At 37.5% G+C, this 25,415-nt stretch overlaps 1 protein-coding gene across 8 annotated transcripts in view; it reads right to left on the reverse strand.

Annotated features, from left to right (window-relative positions):
* LOC132198925 (CUGBP Elav-like family member 4) overlaps window positions 1-25,415 on the reverse strand; it is a 394,396-nt gene that overhangs the window by 243,147 nt on the left and 125,834 nt on the right. Inside the window, exon 3 of one of the 8 annotated variants that reach the window (XM_059623244.1) lies at window positions 8,256-8,331. The exons of the other annotated variants lie outside the window; for them this stretch is intronic. The gene's annotated coding sequence lies outside the window, so the exon portion shown is untranslated. The remainder of the gene's footprint in view (window positions 1-8,255; window positions 8,332-25,415) is intronic. 8 annotated transcript variants of the gene reach the window in all.

Genomic DNA, 25,415 nt, shown 5'->3' on the forward strand with positions numbered 1-25,415 from the left:
TAAATAATGTTTATTTTATTTCCTATGAATTTCCAAACCTCAATTTTCTGCACGATATTTCAATTAAAATATTGTTTCCAGATGTTTCTACCATTTTCGTACCGTTATAGCGTGCAATTATTTATCATATTGCGTAAGATGTTCGGAAAATCAATAAACGAAGAACCGTCTGATCGGTTCGGCAGCCTCAATTTTTAACTCTCCGATTTTGGCAGCACGCGAGAATGCAGAAGCTTTGGTTCGTTTTGTATTTTGACAGCAAATCGGCGGCACGTCTCCGGTGCCGCCGAAAGTACACGTCTGCAAAAAGTAGAGTTTATATCGAGACTGGAGCCGCGCCTCTCGGCTGTTTATTCGCGATAATCCGGCATTGTGTTCCAATTGCCTTTCTCTCTCTCGCACGAGAGAGCGGCTGATATCTTCTTCTCATCAGAAATAATAAGCTGCCGTCGAGCGAGAGAAACGCCGCCGACGTTTAATACGACGCGTGCACGCATTGTCTGCACAGTAGCATATCGCGCTGCACGCACACGCCGGCCCGAGACGAGAGAGCTTTGTGCGGCGCAAACCGAGTGTGAACCGCCGAATCCATCAGCTGCGGCGACGGGCGAAAATCAGAATACGCGAGCTGGAGTAGCGCGTCGAGAGTTTTGCGGCTTCGGTTTCGCCCCGATTCTGACACCGGCAGGATTTCCTTGGCGAGAGAGAGCGAGATGGCAGTTATCAAGATTAACAAAGCCAAAAGGGGCTGCCTAGCTGCCTTCACGTTCTCAAAATTGACTTTTCACTCAGGCGAACGAGCCTGTCCAAGTGTCGAGTGCTGAGTGGGGCTTATCTTTAATTTTGTTACGTTGGATTTGTATTTTCTGAATTATTTAGCTCAATATTAAACCTCGTATTCTGACTCTTAAGAGTCCATTCTTCATCAATTGAGTTCCAAAATTAATTGTTGGAATTAAAGATCCAGTCCAGTCATTTGTATTGCTCTTTATTATGAAAGATTGCTAAATTTCGAGTATATCTTGTGAAACACTATTTGAAAATTCCAAACCGTTGCGTCTTAATCAAAAGAAAACCTAAATACGAGTGATTCGCGCGAAAAACGTGTGAGAATTGAATAGCCAATCAGATCCATCAGTTTGTTCCAAAAACTACAGAATTTGGTCACAATGGCGCTGCGATCGCTGATTTTGCCCTACGGCGATGCAGAAAACTTGGCAAAATCAGCGATCGCAGCGCCACAAGTGACAAAATCCTGCAGTTTTCGGAAAATTCAAAGAATGGAATTAAGACTTTTTTGTGCTTTATTGATGTAATTATCCAATTAAAATGACAGTAAATTATAAAACGATGGCAAACTTGTTAAATTTTATCGTCTGGCTTCTTTAAAATGTTAAGAAAAATTTGAATCGCCAATTTTTATTACTTTGGTATTTTGCATATTCAGCAAGTTAAGCTAATGTATGAACGTCTATGTGAAGAATTAATTCGACTAGTTGAAGTTGCACAAATTTTTTTAAATGAACGACTTTAATGCAAAATTCAATACGTCTTTGTGAAGAAAATCGTCTAATTGAAGTTTTACAAATTTTTTTAAATGAACAACTAAAATGCAAAATTCAATAATACGTCCATGTGAAGAATAATAATGTTCTATAACTTCTGCTTGTGTTAAATAGGTAAATCACGTTTTTTTTTTTACTTTCGCATCAAAATTCCAGACGCGGCACCTCCAAGTCTTTTTCTCACGAGTTTGCGGTTTAATCGCCGGCGAAAATCGTGCCCGTCTTACCTGCGCGCACTTTTCATTGTCTCCGTGCAAATTTTCATTAAAATCAGCTTATGCGAAGAATGCTGCAATATCAGCAGCTCGTCGTTCTTCGAGAAATTCCGCCGACGAGAAGAGGCATTACGACGGCGGAGGCGGCAACGACGGAGCGGCAGTTTATCCGCGCTACTCATCATGCTTACCGCGCCATATTTCAGACTTATAATCTCATATTTTCTTCCAGCTCTGTCGTAATGGCGAAAAACTCGTCGTCGCAAAACAAACAAAAACAAAGGCGCGCGTATTAAATTGTCTCACGTGTCGAAAAATGCGAGATTAAAGTGCCGAGTGAGGAAGAAACTTTCTTTCTTTCCCCTTCGCATTTCGTTGTAAATGGGAAATCCGGAGAGTCAAACTGTCTTATTGACTATGCTTCTTATTTCCTCTCCGTGGAATAAGAACTTCTTTTATTTCGAATTCGAATTAATTTCCCAACCCAGCTGGAAATTTGGCCAACTTTTTTGCATATTATAAAGTACCTTGGGTCGATTTTGCATGTCAAATGCGTTGTGGTTGCGAGACTTGCGCTTCCGTTCTGTGCGGCTCGCTCTCTCAATATCGAGTTGCCAAACAAGTCACGTACTTTTAGGACAACGTGTATAAGTCGTTAGGAGTGTGTCCCGCCAATACAGATCAGCCTCCGACTCTCTATATTACCACCGCGCGCGCCGTGCACCATCGAGACTCACTTGCAATAACTCTTTGCGTCGCCCCTTCCCTGCATGGAAAGGAAGTGGAGTCTGCAGGAGAGTCTCGAGATGCTCAAATCAAACTTGAATTTCCACCCTTAACGGCCTCAAAATGGAGACGAAATTTTTATCAAGTCATAAAGCCATAAATTTTAATATTTACATGAAAATTGTACTTACAAATTAAATTGAAATTTGAATTGGTAAAATCTCATTATTTCTGTGGTGTAAAATCTAAAACTATTAAGTGTTGAAATAATCCTTTTAAAAATTATAATTCACAATATCCAAAAAAAATATACTTGTTTTTTAACGGTGTAATTATTGTATCAATAAAGGATGCGTGGGGAAATTGTTTAGAAACTAAATTGGTGGAAAATTAACCCATTCACAATCATTTTTGCAAAATTAACGTCTTTAATGTTTATGTTTCAATTTTTTTCCAATCACTATTTTTTACTAAATTATCATCTATCATAATCATTTCTGAATTAAAACCTCTGAATAACATTTATTTATAACTTTCTAAACTTTCATTTCATTTCAAAGTTTTGAAAGGCAATATTAAAACAATAAACCTTTAACATGTATTTGGCCCTGAAATTATCTAATTTAGGAAAATTTTCTGCAACAATTTGAAACGAGTTTTTTTTACTTGCTTCACTCCTTTCACGGCCCAGAGTTCAACGACGCATAAAATTCGTCGAGTCTCGTGGAAATTAAAAATAAAGCGCAGGCTTTTTTTTCAACAGGCCGCGCGCCGAGAATCATTAGAGCGTAATTTTTGCTGAATAAAAAAGCGACCAAAAGTCAGCGGCTGCGAAATTACGTAAGAATGAATATTCATGCTTTTATTCGCGGTCCTGGCGCGATGCAGGCAGAGGCGGCGGACACGCCCATCGCAAAAACAAAACTTTGGGCCAGCACTTGAAAAATTTTCCAACTCTCATCTCGTCGGCGGCGCGCGTGTACTTAAGCGCAATATTTATGGCCCGTGTAAACAGCGCGGCGCACGAAATGAGCGAGCAAAAAGCAGCGCTGCAAGAAGAGTTACGGCGAGAATTTAATTTCACTCACTCGCAGCGCAAAACGACGAGAGTACGAATTTCCGCTACAACTCGCCTGCGTGCACCGTTGGTACAATGAAAAAGGGCCCTCGCAGAAAGAGAGGACGCAAGCGCGCGCTTTCCAAACTTATTTGGCAAGGTTCGGCAGTAATTCCTATTCAATGTCGATGCACACATGAATGTGCAAAAAGGGAGCTGGGGTGGCTGATTTCATTATGGTCGCGCTACCTCAGTTCGTTATTATCTCATTTGAATATTTAATAATAAAAAATTTGACACTTTAAAAAGGAAATCCTTGATTCTCGATTCTGCATCCAAGACTTGTTATATCAATATATTTAAATATAAATCTAGCTTCACAAATACTTTTAAAAACATAATTGAATAAAAAAAAAAAGATTAAATAGTAACCAATCTAAAAGACCTGATTACAAAAATTAAATTAAAATGTGAATAATTTGTTTGAAGAAGTTGACACTCGAGGAGATGATCATGGAAATGAAGGAGTCGGGCTTTTCCTCGTTGCAAAAAATTGGTAGATTCGTTTGTTTTTGAATAAAAACAATTTTTGCAACGAGGAAAAGCACAACTCCTTCATTTCCGTAAATAATAATGTCTTTATTTTCAGTTAATATTAGTAAAGCAAGTACAAGAAGATTAAAATATAAACACTATTTTTAAATTTAATTAGAGATAAAATATAGAATATTTAAAATATTTATTATTAGATTTAATCTTTTTAATTTTTAAATAATATTTTATCTATTAAATTATCTTAATTTTGATTTTTTTTAAAATATTATAACATATACTCATTAGCTGTTCCTTTTTTTAAATTAGTACATTTAAATATGTATTTACATTTTTTAAAATATTTATAAATTGATTACATTCGCTCAGTAAAATTATATTTTAACGTGAAATACATGATTGAAGAAAATGTCGGACTAAATATAGATGTATAATTGAGCTGAAAACAGTATTTATCACATCCTTTAAATATCCCATTCAAATACTGCCCAAATTTCCATACTAAATCTTGTACATATATTGTCGATTCCCCCTCGCCAAACTAAACCGCGAGCGCTGTCAGAGGGTTGTCGGTGAAAAAGTTGCGCCGGTCGACCATCAGACAGCACGTACGAATAATTTTGCATCATCCCTCTTTTTCTCCCACTCATCCTCGAGCCCAAAGGAAGCAGCTCATGTTTGCGCAAAAAAGCGTCCGTCAGTCGGTCGGTATCTTATCAGAAGAAGAGCGGCCGGCGCGGAAAGAAGGCCGTAAAAATAACAAGGATTTCGTTCACCTCCTCATCTGCATGGAAATATGGCTTTTTTATCTGCAAACGACCGCACTGGAGAGAGAGAGAGAGAGAGAAAAATGCGCCGGTCAACAACAACAACAAACCCAGGACATTGTCTTTATCAGGCAAAACAGCGCACTTTTGGTTCGCCGGCGCCGCTTATCGTGTCCGCCGTGCATATTCACAGAAAGAGCCGCTTTCTTTGTTCAGGCGACCGCGAAATGAAGCGGCCCGCGAAACAAAATCACTTTGCCTGTGGAGAAATTGAAAACCAGCTCTCGGGCTCATTTTATTTATGTTCATGTACTAAAGTCTGACAACAAAGCTGGATAAACGCGCTGCCTGTCAGCAGTGGACAGACGCGTCGACGGATTTGCTCGCTCGCAAAGTACATTTTATATAAAGTAGAGAGTCTGTATTGCTACAAATAACATTCATGTACAAAAGGGTACTTAAAATCAATCGTGATCTGAAATTAACCAGAAAATAACAAAACTTCAGTTTCTTTAGAATAAATGTTTAAAAAATTTGACGAAAAATTTAATATGTTAAATTTTTTCCAAAGATATTAATTTTACTTGATGAAAAAACTTTTATAAAATACTAATTTTTATTTTCAAAAACAATTCGCAGCCGAAACATGTAGAACAGGATGTAGTTTTTTTTTTAAACAATAAACAACTCAAAAAACCCATAAAAAAAGGTGTTTTTGAATTAAAATCACCATGAATTAGAACAAATTTTTACCAAGGAAGACAAAATTTGAATAATATATTATCATTGAAAATTTGTTCATCAAAAGATCAATTAATTTTTTTTTTGCAGGTGAAAGTAAAATGCATAAACGAGAAAAAAAGCGTAAAAAACCTCTTCTCTATTTAAAAATAAGTCTACCTTTTAAAGCGAGGCAACTTTTTTTCCTTTGTTTTGATAGCGGCCAAAATCTTTAGCCAGCGAGGAACAAAGCGGTGTGTGTGCCATTAAATTAAAAGCGGCGTTGTGTTGCTTTCTTTCTTCCTTCTTCTTCACTTTCCTTTTAGCGCTCCGAAATTTTTAATTAAAAAAATTCACCCTTCCTTTTTTTACATGGGCCTGACGCAGATAAGATTTATTGATAAAGATATGTAATGCGTACTTTTATTCGCGCGCAGAGCATTTTTCTCCTCCATTGTGCTTCACTCTGCGGCCGCGTGCATTCATTAACGTCGCCCGGGGAAGAATGGAAATAAGAGAGAAAGGAGCAAAGTTAAAAAGCTCTTCGTATAAGTGGAAAGTTGAAAGACCCTCGAAATTAAGTGTTCGCAAATAGCATTACGTCAATGCAAATCATCGTTTAAAAATTTCGAAACTTCAACAGAGACAAAAAAAATTTAAAAAATTAATTCCTCTCTCAAATATGATAATTTTTCTTTAATTAATATTTATTTATTGCTGTTTTTTAAGGTTATTTATTCAAATAATCTGAATTAATGTAATTTTGTTATGGATAGAGATGTCAAGCCACGGGCAAAAGCACGTCGCAGACCTTGGTATGTATTCACGGGACGATAATTATGCATGCAAGTGCGGAGAGCGCGGCGCATTCCCAGCACTGCCACCTGCATGCGTAATTCATGAGCGATTCTTTTGTGAAAATGCGGCTGGCTGGCTGGGCGATGCAGATTTATTTCTTTTGTGTCCATTGAAAGCGGGACCGGCGCGCGCGGTTCCGGTGTGTTTTGTCGACGCATCATAATGGCTGCACGCGCCGTGCAATATTAATCGTGAGCTCGGCCGCCCTCTCTCGGTGCAGCACTGCCGTGTGCACACTCGTACATACGTACAACAATGGGCCGCATGAGGAATTAGCCGGATGAGCGAGCGAGCGAGCGACCCGCATCTTGCAAAATGGAAACACTCGGAGACCACTTTTGTCCCCAGGCACGAATTTTAACTTCTCCGAGCTCAAATAAAACATGCAAAAGGAGAGAAAAAAAGACTGAAGCCTAAGTAAAAATTGTGTCTTATAGAGAGAAATAAAAATTGATTTGATTTATTAAGGTTTCAATGATTCAAATTTCATTTTAAATTAAAAAATCAAGATTTCATTGATTTTATTAAAAAAAATATTTTTTATAGAATATAGAATCAATTAGGATTCAAAAAGTATTTCATTTATTCAGAAATTGTCAACTTTTAAATTGTTTGCTACTTCGGTGGGCCGCAAATTGAGACAATCAAGAGTCAAAATCCAGATCAATTAACAATTGAAAGGTCAAATTCCGAGAATAATGAATAATTGAGTCGATCCAAAACAAAGAGAAAGATCAAAAAAGATTTTTTTACTTTCAAATGTGTGATTCAGTAATTATAACTAATAAAAATATAACTATCCTTTACACTACTTTTTGTCCATCAGAAGCATCAACTCGTTATGTCGATCGAGCATCGCTGAGGCTCCGTTTTATCCTCTGTCGGGTGATTTATTCGCGATGCATCGCCACTTCTTTGCTCCTCTCGTTCGCTCTCTATCGAAATTGGGATTTACCAATCACAGATTAAAAGTTTGCTCGCAAAAAGTCGGCCGTCGAGCAAATCCCGCCGCAGCGCAGAATTTCAAGATGGGGCTTCTTTTTCTTGATAGCCCTCGAGTTGGCCGCTCGGCCTGAAGATGTTTTCTCCACAGCACAGTTCCTCTCTCTCTCTCTTTTTTCTTTCTTTTTCCGCCTCCTCAACAGGCATCGAGTTAAAGATAGTCGGCGGGACTTTAATCAAATACAGAGAGCATCGACGTAGACTCGGGGGCATCTTAAACGAATTCAGAAGCTTTTGGGACTAGAGCGAAAGAGAGGGAAAAGAAAGAGAAGAGAGCAAAAAGGATAAAGTGGAGGAGAACAGCCGGCAGCGGAGTAAAAAAAAAACAAGTATGAGGAGGAATGGAGTTGGCGAAGAAAAGGAATCGGGTGTGAGTTGGATTGCAAATCGCGAGAGTTGATGCATATTATAAAAAATAAAAAATTCTGTCAATTAACAACAACAACAGTCGAAGAAAGAAAGACACCATTCATCGCAACAGTTAAGACCAAATAAAGCAACGAGCAACAAATGGACGTCAGTTTGAAATCCAATTGAAAAACATCAAGATTTTCCATCAAGACACATCACGACACCAAGAAAAACATCTGAAAATATTTATACAACATTGAAGTTTCACCACATTGAAATTATCACGCCATCGAGATTTGGAAATTTGTGGGAGACATTTACAGATTGTATTCACGAGACCATCAAGTTTAGTAGTGAATGTGTGCATGGTGACAACATCGAGAGAAATATATAGAGAGAGAGCACGACACCGAGACATTATTTTGATTTTTGATCAACATACCACCACATTCTGGTCGGAATCGCGCCGGATGGCATTGCGGGGTCAGCAACCCGCGCTGCACCCACGGCAACGGCGCCTGCAATCAGGTTAACACCATCAATTAACCCTGCCTGCGCCGACACACAAACACAGAGACAACACACGAGAGCACGGACGACGGCTTAATCACTCTGCTCCTTATCGCACTTCGACGCAAACGCACGACAATTATCTATATAATTCTGGACGACTTGATTATTGGTATAAATATTAAATAAAAACATATATATAATTATCCAATATTGTTTTATAATAAACACGATTATAATATACATAATATTTAATTAATTATGGACTTTAAAGTTTTTTTTAACTTTTTGTTATAATTGCAATTAAAATAAATTTTATTTTTAAAATTACTTAAAATCACTTTTAATTCAGAAGCGAAGATTTGAAATGACAGATTCAGATTCAGAGGTAAAGAAAGCATAAATTTTGAAAAGCATACAACACTTTAACATAAGCTAATAATAGAATTTTTCTCCTTGGATCCTGCTAAATTACAAATAACATTATTCTAATTTGAAAATAACAATTTCTCATAGTCCAAAATTATTATAAAAATTGATTCACTCGAGAATATTTTGAGCTGGCTGAAATTTAGCAGAAATTTTTGTATAGAAAAAGTTTGATTTGGCTTTAAATAATTAATTAAGCCAAACGACTTTAATAAGAAGGTTCTGTTTTTCGAATTGCATGGAATTTTACGGCCCGCGAGCAGATTAGAGCGACACGACTCTCCGGGGGCGAATTAAAATTAGCACGGTGGCGCCTTGCGTTGTTTCGGCGTGTGTAATAAGTATGTGCACCGCCGATGTTGGCTATGTTTGTGTTGTTGCCGGCGACACAGACCGGCTGGCTAAATTTAAGTTTTGCAATAAGGAAATTGAGTTCGCGCGCTGGCTGGCGTGGCGCGCGCGAGAATATTAAGTTTTACAGCTCTCGGTGGCGGCGTCGAGCGCAGGCAAATTAAATTTGATATTATTATTATTTTCGGATCTAATTAAAGATAGTGCTTCTCGCTCTTTTGTGCGGACGTTTGCATATGCAGCGTCTCGTGAGCGAAACAAAGCGCACTTTTCTGCTTTCCGTCCAGGGAGTTTTGCTGCCGAGAATGCCCTTCAGGAATTATACGAGAGTGCTCTCGTCATTCGACGAAGAATCTCAAAGAAAGTTTTTCGCGCGAGCCTCCCAGGACTAGTGCATGGAAAATGGATACACAAAGAGGCACAACCGACGGTGGCGGCGGCGACGACGAGACGCACTTTGCAGTCGCTCGGAGAGACAGATCGTGATGGAAAAATGACCAATATTGCAACATAAATATACAGAAAAATATCCGAATTATGGAACAAATTGACAAGGATCTGCAAAATTAAATTTTAAAACTGTTTAAAATTTCATAAAATTAATTAATTCAGAAACCATGACACAAAATGACCGCGACTGAAACAAGTTGAGTCGAGTTTTCCCTTTTCCTCGCTCTAAATATAAACATTTTTCAAAGAGGACAAAAAGGCTGTTTTAATTCACTTCCATTTAACTGGCTCACAGCGGCGGATGGAATCTTTTTGACCTTAGAAGTTTTAACGAAATTCTTGCTAGAGGTGGTGCCGTTTTGTCCAAACTATTCAATTCAATTTCAATTCAATTTTATTGTTGTTCTGTTAGACAAGAATATTAACAGTAGTCTTTAGAACATGTCAGGTCTAAAATTAAAATTTAGAGAAAAAAACCCGTTGCTTAGGGCAAAGGGAAAAAACTATAAGATTAGCGCGAGAAATTTCACTTGTCAAAACTGCACAGTAAGTATTCGTGTATGTCATAGAAGTTGTGTTCACTTAGCACTTGTTTCAGTTTCAGGGTGAATGTCTTTAGATCTTCAATTTGTTTTAACTCGGCCGGCAAGTGGTTGTAAATTCGAGCGATCATGACCGCCGGATTTTGCGCTGTCAAGTTTAGTGTCACTGGGGGTATGTGAAGGTCTTCATCGTTCACTGGCTTGTTTCTCGTATTGTAGACGTGAACTTCCTCTGCCTCATTGTTTCTGGCAAATTTATCAGGGTATTTCTTTACAAACTTCGCGCACTCCAATATGTACAAGGAAAACGCTGGGAGGATGTCAAAGTCTTTGAATAGTTGTCTGCATGACTCAAGTGGATCGGGTCCTTTCCAGTACCGTTTGCCAGCCATAGCCCGCAGCACCCGTTTTTGCGCGATAGCGACAAGATTAAAGTATGGGGAGGCACCGTAGATAATAATCGAGTACAAGATATGGCTTTGCACGTATGCAAAGTATACCTGTCTGAGACTACTCTTAGGCACTCTCTTGCCCATTTTCACAAACAAGTATGTTGCACTTCTTAGTTTCCCACTCGCATATTCGCACTGTGCACGCCAGTTCATTGTGTCAGTGAATATTACACCCAGAACCTTGCTCTCATTCGCCACTTCGACTTCCGTGTTGTTAAGTTGAACAGAAGGTTTTTCCAACTTCTTTGTCTGAGCGGTGTGAATTTGCATGACCTTCGTCTTTGAGGCATTTAGTCTCAGACGGTTGTTTTCGGCGAAGGTCTCCACACTTTTGTTTACTTGCGAGGTTTTCTCGTTAGCTTCGGTGTATGTATTACCCCTTGCGAGGCTCGTCAAATCGTCGGCAAAGACATAGAGGGTGGCAGCTACGCTTTCCAACGAAAAGTCGTTTTCATAGGCCGTGTAACTAAATGGTCCTAGCGACGTTCCTTGCGGTACTCCAATGGAGGAGTCCAACGTTGCAGATGTTACGTTCGTTATGGTCTGGTTTTCGTCAAGGTGCCTAAGTTGAACCACTTGTTTCCGACCCGTGAGGAATGATTTCATCCAAGAGAGTGATTTTTCATCGAGTCCATAGCATCTCAGTTTTCCGATCAGGATTTCGGGCACAACGCAGCCAAACGCATTTGAGAAATCGTATAGGATCATGTTCACTTTCTCTCGTTTCTCGATAGACGAGTGCAAGTCCGTGACTAGGTCATAGAGTGCTGTTACCGTGCTTTTGCCTTTTCTGAAGCCGTGCTGGAAGCCTTGAATTAGTTGATTGTCTGAAAAGTAGGCGTCAATTCTATTTAGGTAGCATTTCTCAAATATTTTTGCAACCGTTGACGTGAGAGCGATTGGTCTGTAGTTTGCTGCGTCGTTTTCCTCGCCCTTCTTCTTGTAGATAGGTACAATGGTCGCCAGTTTTAAATTTTCAGGAAATTTCCCCTCCACGAAGGAACAGTTTATTAAATCCGAAAGTGGCGTGGCAATGTAAGCGGAAATTTGTTTGATGACGCTCATGGATATTCCGTCCCAGCCAGCTGATTTTTTTGCAGGAAAGGCGCCAATGACTCTCCGAATCTCGTCTGGTGTTGTCAATTGATTAAGTGAAAATATCGTCTCCACTAGTGGGACGTCTTCAATGGCGAGTTGTATTTCTTGTTCACTCATTTCGGGAAGTGGCTCGATAAATTTAGTGTTCAGGAAGTCAGCAATTTTCTGCAAATCTTTTTCTTCTTGCCCGTCTATGCAGATTTCTGAAATAGTGGTGGATGTAATTTCATTGCCAACGTTCTCCTTGATGATTTTCCAAGCCGCTGAGACTTTGTTATTTGAACTCCTGAGCTTTGCTTCATTGTTTTTCCTGATCTCATCGTTAATTAGGAAGCCGACGTAGCTTTTGAGGCTCGCCACCTGCTGCTCCAGGTCCTTGATCTTGTCTGCTTCTGATTGATTGGTGATTGTATTTGCTCTTGCTTTCTTTCGTAGTTCTTGTAGCTGTTCACTCATTTCTCGCAGCCTGATTTTGTTGTTTATTGTAAAGTCAGAGAGATGAATTTTCCCGGCTTGGTTTGCTTTGCGGATATTTTTTCTCAAAGGGAAGCTCGCATCAAAATATTTTTTCAGTTTTTCCATGAACAAATGGCTCTTTGTGTCAGCTGAAGTAGCGGCGAAGATGTCCTGCCAGCGCTCGTAACTTAATTTTTCCTTTTCCGTTTTCTTTTCAAATAAACTTTTTCTAACACTTGAATGCAAGCAATTAGATGAAATAATTGAGATAAATAAACAAAAATTATTCCGTAAGTTCCAACTTTTTCACTTAAAACTAGTTTCTCATTTTAACTTTCATTTAAGTGGTAAAAAAGCTCCAAAAATATCAAATTTCGATAATTGTTCAACTTGAATTTTGTGCAAAGATAAAAATTGTCATTTCTAACCAGAATGTTTTCAATTTTAAGCAGAATCACAAAACAAATCTGTCCAGATTCTCATTGTCTGGCAAATCCGGTCGAATTACCAAAACTGCCAGCACCGAACCGTAAAGCGAACAAGCCAAACGAGGTGTGCGCGAATATGTACGTGTGTCTGTCTGGAGCTGCTTGCCTGCCTGTCTGCTGACGAGCGATGCTGATTTGAATATTGTAAATGCCGCAGGATTTTGTTGTGTATCTCTCTCTCGTGTAAAGCACTGTTCCGAGAATGGAGAACTTTCACTCGCTGCAACAGAGCAAGCAAACTATGTAGTAGCATTTCAAGTGGTTCGCCACTCCAGCCAACTGCGAAAGAAGAAAGAACGTCGTGTGATGATACGGCGCAGGCAAGTTGGCCAAATAGTTTGCGGATTGTTTCCTTTGGCGATACCTGTTTAAAAGGTAAATCTTAAACTTAAAGTTTATTTAATAAAATACTAAAACTGATTATAATATTTTGAATTTAATAAAATAAAACTTTAGTTTGTATTATTTTGTTAGTTTTTTAATTTTTTTACGCTTTAAAATTACAATTATTCAAAAATTGTGATTATATTGGTTTATTTGGATAAACTTGTTGAATAATTGTCCAATATGTAGCAGTTAAGGTAAAATATCTTTAATTGCTCACTAATTTTTTTTTTTTATATAAAACAGCTTAAGTTTTTAAAATATTAAAGTTATGTTTGAAAAAATGGTGAATTCTCACGTTCCTTAATTTAATTCTCCAGTTTGTGATCAAAAGTTATATTTGATTTGATAAATTCCACAGTGTGGGAATTGAGAAATTTGAGTCCAGCTGCTAAAGGCAACACGCGTCTCGTGAAACGTTGGGTGAAAATTGCCTCTTTTTCTCTCACACACACGCGGCAAATAAAAGGTAAGTATAACAATTACCCGACGGCGTTAATCGTAAAACACACACGATCCACGTCCGTCCGTATGTCTTGTCGTGATTTCGCCGGCAGCAAACTACTCCCCTGGAAGCACTTTTTAAGTTTTCAGTTGTGGCATTTTTTTTTTAGGTCGACTCCGGGAATATTAAATCAGCAGGAAATTCAGAACGAGCGAGCGCGGCGGAGAGTTAATATTTGCGCTCCAACTTATATGTTTCCTGCTTCTTTCGCCGAGCAGCCGCCGAGGGTAATAATAAAATAAACATTATAATCTGGGTGCGCGTCCGCTCGCTCGCTCGCCTGCGGGACGGAGATACGCGACTTGGACTTAAGACCGCGAGATATAAATCAATTTTAAAACTTATGCCGCCGCCGCCGTCGCGCACTAATTATTCTTCAAGTTCGCGCTCGTGTTTTGTTTGTTTGCTCGGTGCATTTCTCTCTCTTAACTCCGAGACTTGACTCGATTTGCATAACCGCGGCCGACGCGAACATGCCGAAGCGGAATTTAATTTTGTGTTATTGTTCCTCGAGGAGAAGAAGCAACGAGGAAAGAAGAGAGCGCCGCAAACTTTGGAATAAACAAATTTTAGACCTGGGTGTGCTTTTGACGAGATGAAGGCTTTCTTCATTTGATGTCATTTCAAGTCAACTCAAATCTCTCAATCTTGCATAAATTCATTTATATTTTCCCCGTCTCAAATATAAACATTCCAAGGCATTTTTACTCTAGTAATTTGCATGGAATTACAAAAAAGACGATTGAAATATAAATATTTGTGAATTTAATTGGTTTTAATCCCCCATTACAAGTTTTTTTTAAATAAATTTACAATTATATGTGTTTAAGACCAAATATTTTTAAAATTCTACTTCAAAGGGAGGTTTTTTTTGTTTTGTTATTTTGAGGAAACATCTATCTCAACTGCAAAGGTGGCGTGAAATTTGAATTTCGACCCTCAGAACTCCAAGGTTTCTCAAGTCTCTTAACCCCCCTGTTAGCATTCCATTGGACTCGCATCGCATTCCTTGGCACAATTGGCTGCAATTTCACCCTCCGCCGTTCAGCGCGCGCGGCATTTCGTCATTAGGCTCAAACCGGCTCTCATACTCGCCCTCTCGTTCATTAAAATAAGCTGCAATAAAGATCAAATAGAGCCGACGAGTAATTTAGCGCCCCGAGGCGCGCCAAATTAAATTGCGAGCACGAACCGAATTCATAGAGCCCGCTTTCTGCAGGGTGTGTAAAACGCTGTTTGCCTTCCTTGCGGAGGTGTCGAAAAATTAATGAAAACAACAACCGGCAGCGTAACGCCCTGTCTGAAAAAGGCGCGAACAGGCAACCTGCGCTACATAATTGTTGAGCCGGTTGCATAATATAATTAATTCGGAAAAGTGATGTATAAAATGAAAAATTAATTATTTTCCAAATGTTTTAATTTAATTTCTCACTTTTTAAAGGCTTGAAATTAATTAACAGGCTTACAAGCCACTTAATTTATTGATTTTTTGATAAAATGATGATATTCTTTATCCTTTTTCAAAATGTGAAGATTTGTGAATAAAATATATTCTTTCATTAATTTTGATGAAAATTTCCAGTCGATATCTTGGATCTCACTCCATTTAAAGTTCCAGTCGAGCGAACATGTGCTCATTCCGTTCTTCTCGCCTAAGAAGAAAAATCAATTTGCGCCGTATTAATAGGAAGCGAGGGTCGAATTCCGCTCGCCGACCGTCCTGATCTCCTAATTATCGGCATAATATATTAACGTGTTAGGACGGCGTATTATCTTGCGGCGCGGAATACCTGCTGCTGCAGTATTACCACGGCCGGGTCAGTGCGAATAACGAAGCGGCGCGATAATTGAAAGATAAGAGCCAAATCCCATTACGGGGCTCGGCTATTGACTCGATCGAAACAACTTTTCCAACCTATTTCGCCCTAACGGCCGTCGGATTATAAAATAATAAATTGCCACCGTAAACACGTCGGTTGGTCCGCTGGTAAGCGATCGGATTGCACCTGCACGACACAAACACAGAGACGGATCTTAATTGGAAGCGAGCGAATCTTGTGTGTCGCTCTTTGGGTCGTAAAACACGCTGCAGCCGTGATAAAATGCAAATTCGCGCGCACACACACGTTTACGGGCGACGCTAAATCACCGCTCGTAGTTCTTCCAGAAGATAATGCTGTAAACTCTCTCTCTCGCAGGCGAAATATAGTGCAGGAGGCGTCTAAAAATTTATCAGTGAAATATGCGCCTATTTTTACTGCTGCACCGCGCCCCGTCGGCGCTTTCAAAATAGATATTCTCGCGCGCCGCGCCTTGCAAATCACCCACTGACAGGTCCAAGGAGACCATCGAAGAGAATTCGCAAACAATCTGGGTTTACAAGAAACTAAAATAAAAACACAAACATCGCCGTAAAATTTTTATAGCAATAAAAAAATTTAAGACACGAAAGAATGATTTTCTTTAGTTTTGAGATTTTACTGTTTGAATATCAAGAGAACTTATTTTATTGTTGTATATTTTTTCCAATTGTTAAATCACATTATTTACATTCAATTTTGAAATAAAATTATCTGGAAAATGAAAATTGTTGGACAAAACGGCACCACCACTAGCAAGAATTTTGCTAATTCTTCCGAGACCAAAAAGACCCCATCCTCCGCAGTGAAAAGTAAATTTTTTCCATTTTTTTTACTTATCAAAATAACAAAAAAGTGTAATATTGCATCAAACTGGATTTTATTTAATTTCCAATTAAACAAAGGAAAAAAATTACAATTTTGAATTCCGAAATATAAATGAAAATAAAAATTCTTAGCCCATATCCTATACACTTATTTTATGCTCATCTCTCATCAAAAATAATAGTATTGTAATTAATTGAATATTTTATGTTAAGAAATTGTGACCTTTCTGAGCACAATTTCGTTAGAATCTAAAAATTCATCGAATGCGAGCGATACCCATTATTAAAAAAATTATTAGAACCGCTTTTCATGTAATTATATCCAAAAATATTAATTTTGAAATCAGATAACAAAATAACAGGTTTAGCCGCAAGTACTGGAGGCCCCATTTACTTTTCCCACTCACTAATTGGAATTCCACGAAGACCACCAATTAAAAAATCAACTTCACGGCAAACAAGCCGCTTTAGCTCTTTCCACCCGCACGCATTACTTTTCTCCCCCAGCATCGCGTGAATTGAATTTCGAACCAGCGGCGGTCTGCGCTGGGCGATTGAAAAACGCTGATTCGTCCGTTTCGCCGAGATCGGGTTACTGCAGCAATGGACTCTTCGTTTCTGATTGAAAGTGCGGCTCGTGACTGCCGAGTGCTGATAAACGCGAATTGCGATCGTGACGGGCGGACGGATTAAAAAGCAGCAGTTGCATGCCGTGAGTGTTGTTGCATGCGAACGGCTTCTTTCTTGCTTTTCGCGAGGTGATAATGGAGATTAACGGATCGGCCGCTGCGATAGCGTTCGTCCGTCCGTCCGCCAAACAGTCTTCAATTTGCATCGAAAGCCACCCACCCGCTTCCATTCTGTAAGGGTGGAGTGTATGTGTGTGTTATCTTTTAATTTATTTCGCGAGTCATTTCGGTGAGGAGGGTCTCGGAAGCTAATTTTGGCGCCGAGTACTTCGCTGCTGCACTCCAAGCACAGGTGCGCTCGTCCCACGATAAAATTACACGCTCTCACACAAAGGAACGCTTTTTTTATATATATTCAGTCCCTTGCGCGTATGCTTTTAATATGGCCGCCAGAGGCACAATGAACGCCCCGAATTCATACTAAGAAGGCAAAGTTTACTTTGAGGGAAAAGCAGAGGTTGCGCATTTCCAGGAAATTGTTTCATTAAATGCAAATTTTTGTTAAAAACACAAATATTTTTTTCATTTTCATTCTATTAAATCACATTACAGATTTAGAAGAAATAAAGTCAAATAGTTATTAATTTAATAAAAAAAAATTTATACACATTTGTTCAAATTTTTCCTCTAATTTCCACTATTAAACTTTTTGGCTCAACATCAAGCCTAATTGGAACGGAATCATTTTAAAAATAATCAATTTTCCGAAACGTTCCTGGCGCTCCTGGCGATTTTTCCCTCGCGATGATCAATCGACTGGGCGAAAGTTGTGTGAAATTTCATCGCCGCCGCTCGCACAAAGGCACATAGTCAGTCGATTTGCGCCGCCGGCCAAATACCTCATTAAAACTTTTCAATACGCGGCTGCTGTGTGCGAACGCAAAGAAAGATTTCACGATCGATTTACCGCGTGCGCGCGCCCATTAGCAGTTACTTGTTCATTTTTATACAAAAAATAACCATTAATTATATATGCGCAAACTGAAACTTCGTTGCGTATCGGAGACGCATTTGCCCTGAGAAAGTTGCAGATCAAAGAGAGCGTTGTCGAGCGAGACGCGACTTCACTTCCGCTTTTCGCCAAAATTTATCGATGATGGCTGAAAATTGCTTCCTTCTCTTGCCTTCGCAGATGCATGTGCTAATGGACCGACTGCAGATCTAGATAAAGTCTATGAATGAAGAGAAAGGTTGACGTTTTCAAATATTCATCTCATTGTCAGAAGGCGTACGAAAATTAAATTATTTTTTAAAGAGAAACAGTATCCAACAATCTAAAATGTATATACAAATAACAATGCATTGTTGCGCTCAACGGCCATTTCTATAAAGATATTTAAAAAAAAATATGTTTCTTTTTTCAAAGATAAATTAAATTATTTGTTTTAAGGATGAAAATGTATTTCCACCAGGAATTTATTTCACAAAGTTTCAAATATTTCAAACTAGTTTCAAAAAAAAAAAAAAAAAATAGTGGAGCTCAAAACCGAATTCTGTATATAAAATTGCACTATAAATTCAAATCAACAATCGAATTAGAGATAACTGGTTGTGCTCAACTGTCAATTCTTAAGCAAAATTTTCAAAATTAAAACATTTTAATTAATTCTTTAATAACGAATAAAATTCAATTCCATCAGGATTTTATTTATTCATACTGTCACTTTCAAATATTTACGCAGTGGAAATTCACATTCTCTGTTAGCGGATAAAGAATTCTGATTTATGTTTGGAAAGAATTTTTCAAATTCAAAACCTAATTCTGAATTCAAAATCGCACTCAATTCTAATCAACAATCGAATTTGAGATAAATTATTGTGCTCAACTGCCAATTCTTAAGCAATATTTACAAAATTTTAACGTTTTAATTAACTCTTTAATAATCGAATAAAGGTCAATTCCATCAGGAATTTATTTTATGCATAATTTAAAATATTTACGCTGTTGAAATTTACAAATTCTGCTGGTGGAGAATGAATTCTGATTGCTTTTTATGTCTGGAAATAATTTTTCAAATTCACACTTCAAGAATTTCAAACCAAATTCTGAATTCAAAATCTTACTCCGTTGGTGATTTAAACTTGTGTATGAAAAACGATCAAAGAATTTTTCAAAAAATCAGACTGAAATTTTTATTTTACGAATTTCAATCCAGTCTTTTTCTTCCTGAGGGCTTTTTCAGCATCGCTTCTTGATCTTCTGCAGCTTGACCGGCATTTTCCGGGCCCTCTCCTTGTATTTCATCTTTTCCTTGCATCCAAGATTTCTCCAGAGCCTGGCGACTTCCTTGAAAGTCTCTTGCGGAGTGCTGCAGGGTTTCTTGGCTCGCTTGTAAACTTCCTTCACGAAGAGGTTGTACCCTGAGACTCTGCGGGCTCTGCGCTTTTCAGTCTTGTGCACCTTTCGATTTCCAACCATCTTGTTCGAGTGCCAGAGAAGAAATGAATTCCGATCGCGATTGTCAGTGTGAAATTCAAATCAACAATCGAATTTAAGCTGCACTGTTGCGCTCAACTGCCAAATTAAAAATTCTCAATATTTTCAATTGTTGCTTTACAAATGACATAAAACGATATAATTCATTGCTCTTTTCAAAGCAAATTAATAATAATAAAAAAAAAAATTGTATCATTAACAAAATTTAACTGATACTGATTTTATTTTACGTTTTGAGAACCCAAATTGGTACAACTATTAGATTATTAAACAATTTCTCTATTTTCTACACAATCTATAATCATATAAAAGTACAAAATTTAATTTATTTTCTTTAATTATTCTCTTTCAAATAAAATGATTGAAAAAATTTTAAGATTGAAAGTTCCAGATTCAATCTACCCAGTTATGGATGTGAATATAGTCTCAAAATCTTTCCAATCCGCTTGTTCACTCAAATTTTTCTCCCTTTCAACTGACTGAAAAGATTTATCATTCCATTTCAGCATTATTCACGCTGCATTTAACTTAATCTAGAGGCGCTGATTACTTTTTGACACTGCAAATTTACTCTCTTGCATGTTGGCAGAGCTGAAATCAGTCCACATGTATACATTTTACGGCTTAATAACGACACGAGAGAGAACAACTCCCGGCGCGCGGATAAATAAATTGATTTTGCCGCCGATGGGTAATTTATTCGGCGGCGCGCGTGTAATTATACGCGACAGACAGACTCGCACACCGAATCGCTTCATCCCTTTTGTGATCGAGTCGAAAATCCACACTTTGGGCGAAAATCAAACGAATATTACGAGCCGCTTTTATTGCGACGCCTGCTGCTGGAAACGGCGGCATAAGTGCACGAGGAAGGTGTTTCGCAATTTTAAGGGTCTCGCAAGCCCGACAGGTGTTACGAAGCCAATAACTCGGAGGGCCGCTTTACGTCTTCCTGTATTGGTGCCCCCGTTTGATGTGTTTTCCCGCCACCGAGAGACGCACGAAGAACGAGCGTGACTCCCGAAATCAAAATAAAATTGTATCGAGAGTGGATCGGACTGACTGACTGACGTGTGCACACATTTTTGTATAAGAAAAAAACCTATATGCTCATTAATTTTTCAAGTCGGAAACGGCACCATGACAACGAGGGGAATAAGAAAATAGAGATTAGAAAAATCAAAGGTTTTACATTAAATTTAATTTTAATGAATATTGTTATTTGAAAATATTGAAAAATCATTAATTTTGCGGTTCAAAGATGGAAAAAAATTGGTTTTAACTATTTTAAGAGTATTTTGTTTGATCTAAAATATGGCATATCTGCCACAAAGATGGCATTTTAATTTAAAAATAATTATACACAAATTTTAAACCTTTAAAAATTTATTTTTATAATTTATGCCTTTTTAAAAATTTTTATATTTTTTATTACTTTATTTCATTTTTTCCATAATTTAGTGTATAATTATTAATGAATAATTATTTAATACCTACTAATCAATGCAAATAAAATAGTTTTTATTATAAAAAAATTATTAATAAAAGTATTATTCTGCGGAAATTTATCACTCACATTATTATAAATAAAATATAACTATGTTGTTTATTTCTTGGGTGGAATTATTAATTATCAAACAATTTAAAAAAATAGCCTTCTTCAGATTGAAATTGAAAATAAAATTAATAATGAATTCTAAATAAAGGCGAATTAGATATTAATCTGATAATTATGTTAATCTGGCACAAAATGAACCACGCAAATTGGTACAAAGTAAATTTAACAAGAATAACTTTTTCTTTGAAAAATATTTATTTATGTCTAATAAAATATAAATCTACGGTATACAAAAAATTAAAAAAAACTATCAAAGATGAAAACATGGACAAAAGACGTGATTTTATGCTGCACTCAATATTTCTGCATTAATTATTCAAACGAGAGCGGCTCTCGTTTCTAATTCTGAACGTCTTGTAAGTGCACTTTTAATTGCCTTCCGGCGTCAAGAGCACTTTAGCAGACGCGCATTTCCATTAAGAGCGCGGCATAATCCGGCCGGGGCCGCAAGTCACGTACACACACACGACGATGGAGTCGGTTCTTCCCAGAGATTGCCAATCTGCCGGCGCTGCCCTGATTGCAATTATGCATATTGTTGCGACGCGCGGGCGGAGTGAACGAACGTGTCGTCGCCGCCGGCTCCGTGCACGGCCCAGTCCGAAATGCAGCACGCTCGGCCCAGCCGGCCTAATGGCCGCGCCGCTTTTGTGAAAGTAATTAAAATTGCAATTAGCAATTTTCAGCACCGATGGTTTCCGATCGCCATTTGCACGCACGGCTGCTCCGAATATTTAACGTCCGCGCTTCCGGCGCAATTCGTTTTCGCAGTCGATTGCGAATGTGACAGAATTTTAATGTGCGGACGAAAAATTTAGAGGGAATAAATTATTTGTCACTGTGGAATTCAAACAAAAAGAAATTTCATGGTATTTAAATTTACAATCGGCACCAGATTTCCATAGAAGTTTTTTTTAATCCTCTATTGTTTCTGACCAAATTTATTATTACAAATTGTTTTTGTGACTGTTTTTCTTAAAATAAATTGTCAAAATATAGTAAACATTGTAGCTAAAAATTAATTTTTCTCATAGATTTGTCAATTTAACTAAAATAAAATGTGATTTAACAATTCTGACAAAAATAAACATTAATAATAATGAAAATTAAATCACAATGTTCAAAATAATTTGAACAAATAAACAACAATAATAATAATTTCACACTTCACCAAATACGTTTTTTTTTATAAAAAAAACCACATCAGAAAGCGTTATTTTTAATTTTTTTTTACTAGATTCTAAAAATCAAGTTGTTTTTCCACTCAAATTTAGTAATTTTACACAAATTAAATATAATTTTAATGCAGACAGGAATTAAACTCTATGCTGGCAGAAAAAATTGTAATTATTTTTTGAAAAATGTTGAACACGTACAAACAAGTGAATTATTTATTTCTTCCAAGGAAGCATTTTTTTTTCTTTCTCTTGCAGCGTCATCACTGGACCCAAATTCAATTATCGGTGCGGGGTGTTAAAATATAGCTCTCGTCGTAAAAATGACACGCGGCATCTTTGTCGTCGGCTCGTCCCTCGAGGACGGTCTGCGTGGGACTGAAGAATTCAGCAGTTCGCCTCCGAGGCCCTTCCCGAAGGCCGGCCGTGCGGGACACTTACTTCAACTTAGGCGGCCGCGTGTGCGTTTATAGGTTAGGTGCGGACGACGACGGCTAACTTTTAGGGCCGCTGGGCGACTTGGTGTGCGCGACCCACCGACTTCATAACGCATTTATGCGCCGAGTTAACGTCGAGCAGAGCCTGAGCTCAGAAATTGAAACTTTGGACTGCAAATATATTTCAAACTATAGAGTTGATTCCTCTTTTAGAGGATTTGTAAAAATCACATTTGATGCAATTATCTTTGAAATCATTGAATATCACATATATTTTGTATAAAATTAAAAACTTCAATTATTCATGTATTGTTGGTTGGTTTAATGAAAAAATTTAAAAATTATAATTAAAAAATTTATAATTCTAAAAATTAGGTTTACAAGCTATGTTTTAAGGTGAAGGCCATTACTTTTGGCCCATCAGTCCAAATATTTTTCAATTTTTTGCCATGTAAATGCATTTTTACTTGAATCAAATCAAAGGAATTGAAAGTAGGCAAAATATATACACAGCTGATGATTTTGTTGCCTAATTTACATCGTTTTTTACATGTATTTTAACGAAAACTACCAACCCTTGTGCAATTGGGCAACTTTTGATAGCCAATCCAGAACACCCAAGAAAGCAAGTTGCATAACTTTCATAAAAATCTCAAAGCCAAAATTCCTTATTATTCCAATCCAAAAATACATCGTTTATCTAAACTGGTGAATTATTTAGTTTAAATATTCTCTCCGGTCATTAGTATTGCTCTTTATTTTGAAAGATTGCCAAAATTACCAAGTATATCTTGTGAAAACACTATTTGAAAATTCCAAACCGTTGCGTCTCAATCAAAAGAAAACCTAAATACGAGTGATTCGCGCGAAAAACGTGTGAGAATTGAGAAGCCAATCAGATCCATCAGTTTGTTTCAAAAACTACAGAATTTGGTCACATTGGCGCTGCGATCGCTGATTTTGCCACAAATGCCCCACGGTGCTGCAGAAAACTTGGAAAAATCAGCGATCGCAGCGCCACAAGTGACAAAAACCTGCAGTTTTTGGAACAAACTGTTGGATCTGATTGGCTTCTCAATTCTCACACTTTTTTCGCGCGAATCACTCGAATTTAGGTTTTCTTTTAATTGAGACGAAACGGTTTGGAATTTTCAAATAGTGTTTTCACCAGATATACTCCAAATTTAGCAATATTTCAGAATAAAGAGCAATACAAATTACCGGAGAGGATCTTTAATGTTGTTTATTTATTTTTATTTTTTTAGATAAAAATTGCTTCTTTTTCATTCTAGCTGAAATAAGTTTTAAATCATGACGGACCAAATTTTTTGCCTCTCTCGTTTTTCGTTTTTTATTTTTTTACTTTTATAATTTGCATACCCATCCATCCATCGGCTGTGAAAACACGGGCCAAAGCAATCGCTCGCGCGCCTGCTCGCTCAATTTCCATTCGCTAACGCAACACAAACACCACCGGTGCCGAATTCCCCAGCCGGGGGGTGCGTTCGTGCCTGATGCGAATCGAATTCCGACCGACAAAAGTGCCGTGCGTGAAATATGGCGATCAATCAATAAATTACGCGCGCGTATGAAATATGCCCTGCTGGTCGAATAAACAATGCGAGCTGAATATTTATCGCGCACAAAGAAGTGATGTAAAACATGATTGGCACATCATCTATAACCCAATAAACAGCCAGCGCACACAAACGACACACAACGTGCCTCGGGCGGCCGGAATAAAACAACGCCCATTACCAAACCAACAACGGCGGTTTTTTTGATTGGGCCGGTGGTCAACCGAACCTGATTGCGCCGAAAATTGCCAAGGGAACGCTTCGAACAAACTGCAAGAGTTGACTTTGACAAAATTTTGCTCTTGGAAAACTAGCGTATGCATGTGACAAGTATTAGAAAAATGAACTTTTCTTAGTGGCTAAAATTTTGACTGTTCTTCTTTATAATGTTTAACATTTGTGGCTAGCTTGACATTTATTGAGCGGTAAAATCAAACATTTTCATGGCAAATGTAAAAATATAAGGAAGTTTAAAAAAGAAGACCCTGCATTTCACAATTAGTTCTTAGTTCTTGATTTTGAAAGCTGAAAATTGATTATTTGAAATGAATAATTTCACTCTCCACTAAAGAAATCGATTAACCGCCTGAAATAAATTCAATTTTAGCGACGGTATTCATGTTGATTGTGCAGTGGAATTAATTTATTATTGTTATTTTATAAAGATATTTTGCTGAACGAAATAGGACTCTTTTAAAAAAGTAGCCCCCAATTTAGAAATCCAAAAAATTCATTTTAGAAATAAATGCAAACTCGCTTTGTTGCCAAAATTTGACTGTTCTTCTTAAATATGATTAACGTTTGCGCCTAGCTTGACATTTATTGAGCGGTAAAATCAAACATTTTCATGGAAATCCGGCGTTCTCAGTGTTTGTGACAAGTAATGTGAATGGTTTATTAGAAAAATTCAATTAAGTTAGGATATGAACATCAATAATAAACAATTTTTCATTTACAAACAGAAAAATAAATGCTTTATATTGTTACTAAACAGCATAATGAATGATTAATCATTATTTTTCAATTGTATTCTTATGACTTAAATTTACTCATTTAATTTTTTTCTTAGCAATGAGATTTGCCCGGTTTCAATTTTTTATGAAAAGCACCTCGAGTTTTACTATTTAATTTGACTTCACTATTAATTAAAATTGCAGAAAGGTTTACTAACAAAATACTTACATTTGTTCATAGCTAAAAATATACAGTATTTGATCTTGGTTTTTATTGCAGGTTGGAATTTATTTATTAACGGTCTCGCCATCAATTGCATTCCACCACGAGGGTCGAAACGACCGAACGCTGTGTGGATTTATGC

Source organism: Neocloeon triangulifer, unplaced genomic scaffold (genome assembly GCF_031216515.1).
Source record: "Neocloeon triangulifer isolate White Clay Creek 2 clone unplaced genomic scaffold, ASM3121651v1 ptg000013l, whole genome shotgun sequence".
Classification (NCBI taxonomy): domain Eukaryota; kingdom Metazoa; phylum Arthropoda; class Insecta; order Ephemeroptera; family Baetidae; genus Neocloeon; species Neocloeon triangulifer.